Genomic DNA, 9380 nt, shown 5'->3' on the forward strand with positions numbered 1-9380 from the left:
TAACAAAGTGTCTGAGGTAACCACAGCTCCTGTGGGTCAGTCTTCCACCATGTAACACGGCGTCTGAGGTAACTCACCAGGAGGAGAGGCTTACCTTGGCTCATAGTTACAGAATACCATCCTGTGGTCACTTGCTCCTTTACTTTGGGCCTCTGGTAAGACATAAGGTAATGGTGTAGTATAGCAAAGCTGCTCACCTCACAGAGGACAGGAAGTTGTGGAGCAGAATGCTCAGTGGTCAGGCAGCCAAAGAGAGAAAGGAAGGATCTGGGCTTCCAGTGCCCATTTTCATTTCTCTTCCTTTCCTTCCCTCCTTCCTCCCTGCTTCCTTCCTTTCCCTCTTCCTTTCTTCCCTCCCTCCCTCCCTCTCTCCTTTCTTTATTTTATTGTTGTTGTTTTAATAATTTTGAGGCAGGGTTTCTCTGTGTAGTCCTGGCTGTCTTAGAACTTGCTCTGTAAACCAAGCTGGCCTCGAACTCACAAAGATCTGCCTGCCTCTGCCTCCTAAGTGCTAGGATAAAAGGCATGAGTCACCCCCTCATCCCTCACCCTGGTTTTATTTTTCTACCTTTATTTTTTTCTTCCAGCACCATTTTCAAAAACAGGTGAAGTCACTTCTTTCCCCTAGTCCCTACCACCTCTTGGCACCAATGCTAACTGCCATCTGAGACATTCACTGTGAGACTCTGGGGACACTTCAGATCCAAATTATTGCATCCCATTCTGGATCCAAGGTTTTATACTCATTTCATAATGCAAGATGCATTGTTTCCCCCTGCAAGGATGGCCCAGTCCTACCTGTCCTCGTACTGCTGAAAAGTCCAAAGTCCAGTCAAACTCCTAGCTGTCCTAGCTGTGAGTCCTTGTGAAACCTCAGGAATACACAGTGCAGGAGAAACACTCTTTTGCCAGAAAATGGGAAATTGGAAGATGGCAAGTGGGAACTGGACCCATGCAAAGCACAAACTCATCAAGGCAAGCCTGGCAGAACTCTACATGTGGCATAGAGGGCACATGGTGGCAGGAGCCCTTCTCTACAGCCTTCCTAGCTGTAGCCCATCGTCAACTTAATGCTGATGCAGCAAACACCTAAGCAGAAGTTGGAAACAGCAGTTTCTTGTTGGAATTATGAGTTCAGTAGTTAAAGATTCCTATTTCAACTTACACATGACACGTGGTGTCTTCTCAATAAAGACAAGGTATACAGAAAAGAAATTTATCCTTAAGTATTATTTCTGTGATCAACATCTTTTAAAATTTTATCTTGAAACACATTGTACACACCTGCATTCCCAGCACTCGGGAAGCTGAGGGAGAGGACACAAGTTCTAGACCAGCCTGGACTATATAGCAAGACTTGGCCTCAATATAAATAAGGTTTTTCTTAGAGCTTCCTTGCTGGTGAGTCTTAACAGAAACAAAAGTGAATGGGTGCAGATTAAAACAAAGTCATTTTTCATTACCCACTCAGTAAATATTGTCTGGACACTACAATGTCCTAGGGCCACGTGGTGTCCCAGGCGTACACCCTCTCTGCAGCTGAGAACCTCACTCCCTCCCCGACAAGCCCAAATGACCTCTGTTAACCCCGTAGAGGCTGTGACTTCAGCCCACCGTAGTTTGCTCCAAGCCACATGCAAAGGGAAAGGCTGTCCTGTCCTGCTCCCGCGGCCTGGCATTAATCACACTCTGCCTTCCCAGAACTCAGGGGACAGTCAGGCATTGTAGCAAGAAGCCAGCCACAGAAGCAGCTTTTAACTGAGATCAGGCTTGCCCCTGACGCCGGATTCTCTTCGATCATTTACTAAACACATCTCAGGCTGTGTTTCATGGACTGTGGGCTTGCTGTTATGGGAAAGGTTTATGTCTAGAACAAACTAAATCAACTTCATTTGGGGGCCACCTTTTTCCTGTCTCCTACTCGCTGCGGAGAGTCGTTTTGAAAAGAAAGACAATTAACAGCTGTAAAGCTTAAGCAATCATTTTCCCCTCTTCATTCTTAATCTCCAACATCTAAGTTCAAGGACACACAGGGAGAGTCTGTGCTCCACTAAATTAGTAACTAGCGGAAGTCCCTTGATAAATTAAAAAGAGATGAATTAATAGGATCGTTCTGCGGGGTTGAGACCTGAAGCGCCTCAGAGGCAAAGTTAACTTAGGGTGACCTAGTTATGGTTATAATGAAGAGGCTGTAGAGGACGGCATTCCCAACGGAATTGGGAAAATTAGAAAGTTGTGCGGTAATGGTGACCCACATCTAAACCATAGCTGACACTGAGCGCTAGCTGACCAGAGGCCATCATGCAAAGTTATTTACAAAGCTGTGCCCCTGAAAGCTGCCCTGTGGTCTCTAAGCAGGTATCATGGCACGCTCATGCATATTCTCAAGCACACACACAGGCACCAGCATAGTAGCAGGAAGTAGGAGAGGGCTTCTTAAAAACCAGGAGAAAGGAAAGCAATGAGGGTTAAGCAGGACTGGCAAAGGAAAGTCTGTGGGGCTCTCCTAGAATTCAGTGTGTGTGTGAGTTAGATGTGATGCATGGCTCGAATCCCAGCTATTGGGAGGCTTTGATGGGAGGCCACAAATTTGAGAGCAGTCTGAACTACAAGGGGAGATCTTGTCTCGAAGGAGAAAAAGGAACCGAAAATGGAAGAGAGAAGAAGGGGGAGGCAAGAGAAAAGAATGGAAAAGGGGAAGGGAAAAACTTTGCACAGGCGTGGAAAATCCCCAGTGTGGATTTCATGTCCTTGCAGTGCGGGTCAGAAGTCTGGATCTTTCTAAGTGGTTCCAAAGGTATAATACAGCTACAAAGGTGGTAGACACATCAGGAACAAGCAGCAGCCTTACAGTGAAATGAACCAAATTTTAACTCGGAAAAATAGCTGGTTTATGTCAGTGAAAAGACCTATTTTGGAGAAACCTTTCCCTGCGTCTGTGCCATAGCTGTGGTGGTTTACACTGAGAGGGCCCAAGATTTCCTGTCACTTCACATCAGCAGTTTCTGAGCCTGGGAACAGAGCTTCACTGTACTGGGGAAGGTGGGACCTGGCCACACGCACGCCATTCGTTTGAAACACTCCCAAGTTCCATTTTTGCGCCGCAATGTCTGTGCTAAAACATTCTGCCAGCACAGGCCTCAAATTTTGACAAGTTTATTACAAATTAGAAAATTAGAAAACCACAGGTATAGACTTGACATGTTTCCAATTTATTTGGCTTAACATTTAATAATTTTCGGTTCTCTCCAGTTCTCCATTGTTCCATGGTGTCCAGTAGAAATACAAAAATAAAACTGCATCGGGCTGCACAGTGCTTTCCAGAAATCCCTGTGCCCATTAGAAATGTCTCCTGCATGCCTTCCTTGAACCCGGCACCAGTTTAGGGCAGACAGATCACTCCTCCATAGAAGTTTGGACACTACTATATAACCTATCCAGTAATCTTCCCTTGGACTTTTGAAGCCTTTAGAGACAGTATCTGGGAGAGAAAGAGTTACAGCCTCAATGACAAGGTTGGTACTTACTGTCTTCTTGGAATCTGGAGAACAATGCACTAAATAAAATGAGTCAGACAAGCAAATGCTGCATGGCCTACCGTGAGCCTGGAAACGGACAAAGTTACCCTTGCAGAACCAGAGAGCAGAATGGCAGTTAGGAGAGCGGTGGCCGGGGCAGCGATGGGTCAAATCCGTCAGAAGAACATGCTAGTCAAAGTTCTGATACCTGAATCAATCAAATAATAGGAAGACAAGGCTTATTTCAGGTCATTTTCAGAGATTTCAGTTCAGGGTCACTTGGTGTTGGACATGGGAGTGTCATAATGCGTCCAGTTGGGAGCACATGGCAAAGGAGCAGTTTCACCTCACAGAAGCCTGGAGGCAAAGAGAGAAGAGAGACAAGGGCCAATATCCTCTGCAGTAGCCTGCTCCCAATGACCTAACTCCCTCCCACCAGGCCCCACCTCTAAACGGCTCCACCACCTCCTGGTAGAGCTGGAAGCTGGAGACCAAATCTTCAGCATGGAAGATCTGAAGAAACAATCAATACTCAAACTGCAGCAAAGATGGATGCATTCTAGAGACCAGAAATAGTATGTACTATTTCAAGTACTATGTACTTGAAATTTGCATGGACACCATTTCACACTGCACATGCATATCCAAGCATGATATTATTTATATCAAATGTGTAGTTTTATTTATCAGAGAAATTACAAGTTCGTGGGGAAAAGGTGGCAGTAAGAGGAAACCCTCTGAACAGAAAGTCTGAGAAGAGGGGACGGATACGCTTGCCTTAGCCTGAGGTCTAGAGAGACTGGTTACTAAATAGGCTTCATTATCATACCTAGGTACAGTGAACTCAGTCACGGGCAAGCTTCACAAAGCAAGACTGGTCACCTGTCTGCAGAGGGGGACACAGCACACCATGCAGGAGCATGGCGGGAAGAATGCAAGAAAGCAGCTCACCAATCAGGTAGAAGACCCTTCGGTGAGGGACAGGGGCAAATACATTTCTGGGCATCCTGGGTAGAGGACACGAGCGAAGAGCATGAGGGGACGATACTGAATGGGCGGGATGCCATCAGGTACAGTAAATGGAAAGCAGGAAGAGGAACTTGTGGTCTGGGCCAATCTTATCACACTGATGCACCTGCTTGTCTGGGTGGGGTTGCTCAAACCTTGACGTGGGGAGACGTGTTGTGGTATCAGCAAAGTACAGAATCTCACAAGTTTGCTCTTCAGTACATGCTGAAGCCAGCGGCGGCCAGGAATGGGATGTTGAAGATGGGGAAGGAAAATGCACAGAGACACATCCTGGAGAAGATGGAAACACGCACAGCATTCTTCTCTGCAGCCCGTATTTTAGGTAGTAGCCCTAGCTTGGTGCGTCTCGGTAAGCAGAAGTCTAGAGAAATGGCCCAGGCCTGTTTACCCACCTTGGCCTCTGTGATCACGGGTTTCTCATGTTCGTCAACCCTACGGTGATACTATCGATTACATAATTTTGTTTCCCAAACTCATGTTTCAGTATGAGTCTCACTACAGTAAGAGGTAGTGGATCTCAGAGGTAAATAGGTCATGGGGCCCCGCCTTTCTTTATCAAGAGATGAATGTAGTTCCCCAATGAGAGTGAGTTCCTTATCTTGAGAGTAAATTGTTTGAAATCGAGTCCAACTTCCTTGGCTTTTTCTCTGGTTTCTCTCTCACCTTATCGACTCTGCCACTCATCCTGGGTTGGCTTTCTGCTCCTCTCTCCCTCCTGCAGCAGCAAATAGTCCTCACTGAGAGCTGGACAAATGCGGGTGCGTACACTGTTAGAGAAACCAACTCCCCTTTTTAAGTTACAATTCTTATTCCATTAAAAATATCACACAAGCTGGGCAGTGGTGGTGCATGCTTTTAATCCCAGCACTCGGGAGGCAGAGGCAGGCAGATCTGTGAGTTCAAGGCCAACCTGGTCTACAAGAGCTAGTTCCAGAACAGGCTCCAAAGCTACAGAAAAGCCCTGTCTTGAAAAAAGAAAAAAAAATAGCACTCAAACCCTATGGATGCTCAAGCGTAGAAGACCCCCCTTTTCTGGGCTCCCGTCTCCTTCTTGAGTTGCCCATATGGTGCCTTGGAGCTGGGACATAGTACAGGGCTTTTTTTCTGGTACCTGGATCAGTGAGCATTTCTGCCCAGCTACCCACTGCAGTGGTCCCATGGCTCCTGTGGTGTATATACAAACAGAAAGGTACATCTCCTCTGTCAGCCCTGCTAAGCATGGTGAACCTCACTAGAGCACCGCATTTCTGGTAACAGGCTCTGCGACCCAAGCTGAGTCCAGCAGCCGTCACCCTCAATGGACGAGGTGGTGCCTCGGAAGGTTGCTCCGCTGAATGTCCCAGGGAAGCACAAGCTGACATCACAAATGAGAAGTATAGGACCCAGAACCTGGACAAGAAGGAGCAGGGCATCTCTGACACAGTCAGAGATCAGGCCAATAATGTAGGGGCAACCAGCGTTACCCATCAAATGGAACAACACACTCTGGAAGACCTCAGCAATGAGTGTCCAGCAGGGATCACTACACATGCGCATGGGCGGCTGTGTCAGTTACCATGGCTCACTTCATGGTGTAAAGATGAAAATATAGGTGGGCATGATGATACCTCAGGTATAGGTCAGGGACAAGAAAAGGAAGTACATGAGCCTAGGATGCCCATGGTCCAGCCAGAATATTAAGTAGCAATTGAGGCTGATCTCCATGCCCAGATCAAGCTAATAAGGTGTTGGGACCAAAGATGAAACTCTCAGAAGAGGAGCATGAGTTTCCAGGGGAGCAGGACAGGGTCTCCTCAGGACCACATGAAAATGCATCAGAGATCCAGAGAACCAAACACACAACAGTGATGAAAAAAAAAAAAAAACAGAACAGAATTAATATTGTGCCAGTACCAACATCTATGCACCATGACTTGGGGATTAGGTGTATGTGTGTAAGTCTGAGTGAGACTTTGTCAACTCCTCTTAGGGGCTCTCGTACTACCACACACACACACACACACACACACACACACACACACACACACCTGGTGTTACCTGCAGAAGGCCTAGTGTCTGTCCCCAGCCATATCCTCCACTTTGGAGCCTGCAATGTAACCTATAACAGCAAGGGACTGGCAACACAGATGTGCTAAACAACCAATTCTGCCAGGTGTTCCAGGAAGAGTTTTCAATCAGGGTGGTATAGTGGTGAACAAACTCTGATCTCTCCAACCTCCAGGTCAAGGGGAAAACCCAGAACTCAGTTCCACTAATAAAGGAAGGCCCTGGGGTCCCTAGGGATTGGAAGAGAAGGCACCAACCTTAAGATACTTCCAATTAGACCTGTCAGCCAAGCAGCCAAACGCAGGTGGAACTGGAGATAGACACTCTCTCTGGTCCTGTCTGTTAGGGAAGGAGGCTGGAGAAAGAATAGGGAACACATGAATCTCACTGTAAAGAGGAAATAGAAAAGACATCACAGGTAAACAGGGGCAGAGTCTGGATGGGGGAGTGGGCATAGGACCCCCGAAATGCCCGCCACCACTGTGTGGCTGGAGTCATAACACCTACAAACGAGAATAAGTTTAAATTTAAGCACATACGCTCTTCTTTCTTCTAAAAAAGTGAGGTACAGAAACATTTCTAACATAAACCAACTTAAATTTGCTAAAATGAACCACGAAAAAGTCTTAACCAAAGAAGACCCTAGTTGGTCATTTCAATAGTACTCAGCCATGTCGAAAAATTCTATCCCTGCACTAGCAAGGAAGTTGGTGGGCTATAAGGAGCTACGGTGAGAAGGGATGCATCTTCACAAGCACCCTGCCTTGTTACATGACAACAGTCAGATTAATTAACAACCCTTTGGCCAATTCAAGCAAATGAATTCCAGAAAAAAGTCACCCCTCTAGTCTCGGTTCTTATTTTTCCCATATGCCTCTTAACTGCCAAGTTAAGTATTCCTCTCCCCAAACATCACAACGGCCTGGAAATTCATCATGGAAGTTATTCTCTTGTTGTTAGAGTATTCTGTGGGCCTGGAGAGATGGCTCCGTGGCTAAGAGCAGAAGACCCCAGGTTCAATTCCCAACAACCTCATGGCAGCTCACAACCACGTATGTAACTCCAGTTCCAGGGAACCCAGCACCCTCTTCTGGCCTCCAAGAACAGCAGACACACAATTCACATATCTACATGCAAACAAACATCCCTACACATAAACTAAAAGCAAATCTTTTCTTAAGTACTTTCTTTTTTGTGGTGCTACTTTGCGGGGGAGTAGAGAGGAGATATGGTCAAGATACATTGTATACAGGAATGAACTGTTCAAAACAAATTGATAAAAGATACATTTCAAAAAAATTGAAATATTCTTAACAGTGATGATATCATCATCTCACGGGAAATTTGTTTATCAGGTCATTCTTGTCTATGACAGGGTAGCTAAGGAGGAAGTAGGGAAAACAAGAAGTGAAAAAAATGTACAAGAAAAGGAAATGTTGGTCTCAGTCACAATAACCACCTAAAAACAAATCTGTATGAGATTCTTACACATTTTATGATGAAACTATGTTGACGATATTTTACTATTAATTAAGTAGCATTAAATGCCGGAGAGTGATGGTTCATGCCTATCATAGCTACCCTCAAGAGGCAGGCGTAGAAGAATCACAAGATCAAAGCTAGCCTGGGCTATACAGTGAGACTTTTTCTAAAGAACAGTAAATAATAGCACTAATTTCATCTAAAGTGTAACACTGGAATTCTTTTTTTTTTTTGCATTTAACCAGATATGGTGGTTCACAGCTCTGATCCCATAAGTTGGGGTGCTGGGAGGTTCATGAATTTGAGGCTTACCTGGGCGAGACAGTGAAGCCATTTCAATACACACACACACACACACACACACACACACACACACAATTCATGTACGTACTGTACCAACTACAGAAGAGAATGACAACAGAGAAAGCACTCCTTTGGGGTTACAAAGATAAATAGGTGGCTTTGTAAATTCATAAGCCTTGATCAGTGAGAGCTGGTGGTAATGAATAAATGTCCCTTAATAACTCACTATGGCAATAAATACAACAGCCGTGACGTGCATTTAACAAAGCGTGTGGTTCGTAGGTTCCAGATGTGCTGAACAGGAACTGTTTTTGTATAGTCTTTGGAGTCCTACCAAGCTGCTAACTACATGTTATAGATATTGCCAGATATTTTAAATGAAAAATCCAGAAGACGACTGTAAAAGCAAACTAATCATTTTTGACCAAAACATTTTCATTTACACTGTAAAAATCCACTTAAAATGCAAGGACCTCTGTGTTTTCTGTAACAGGTTATTGAGGTAAGCGCAAAGACCACTGGGAGGTGTGGATGCTGTGAGTGGAGACAACACATTGCATTGCAATGAATATGGTCACCCATCCTCCAGCCCTGAACAGAGATCTTTCTCCGTGAAATACTAGCAGGGCACATCAAAAGTGCCTCCATGTGAGTGTGTGTTGACTTGAAGAAGCACCTGGCCTTTTTTTTTTTTATTTTAACTTTGTGTAAGAGTAAAGACAAGGATCATTTCTATTTGGGATAGAATCTCTTTGTTAGAGAGTAAATATTTGATGGTTAAGGTAAGGTGCTATAAACACATTTTCAGAGACATTTTCTAGGAAGTCTGTTCTCTGCCCAAGGCAAATAGATTGAGATAATGTTCAAAGTCATGCCCTCCTGGATGTGACAGAGATGTCATTTCCTCCTCCCTCACCCTGAGTGTGACAGGGAGGCCTTTTCCTTCTCCCTCACCCTGAGTGTGACAGGGAGGCCATTTCCTTCTCCCTCACCCTGAGTGTG

General features: G+C 45.2%; 1 pseudogene; it reads left to right on the top strand.

Annotated features, from left to right (window-relative positions):
* The first annotated feature begins 4428 nt into the window (after positions 1–4428).
* LOC113457743 overlaps positions 4429–9380 on the top strand; it is a 102907-nt pseudogene continuing 97955 nt past the window's right edge.

This window comes from Microtus ochrogaster, linkage group LG5 (assembly GCF_000317375.1).
Source record: "Microtus ochrogaster isolate Prairie Vole_2 linkage group LG5, MicOch1.0, whole genome shotgun sequence".
Classification (NCBI taxonomy): domain Eukaryota; kingdom Metazoa; phylum Chordata; class Mammalia; order Rodentia; family Cricetidae; genus Microtus; species Microtus ochrogaster.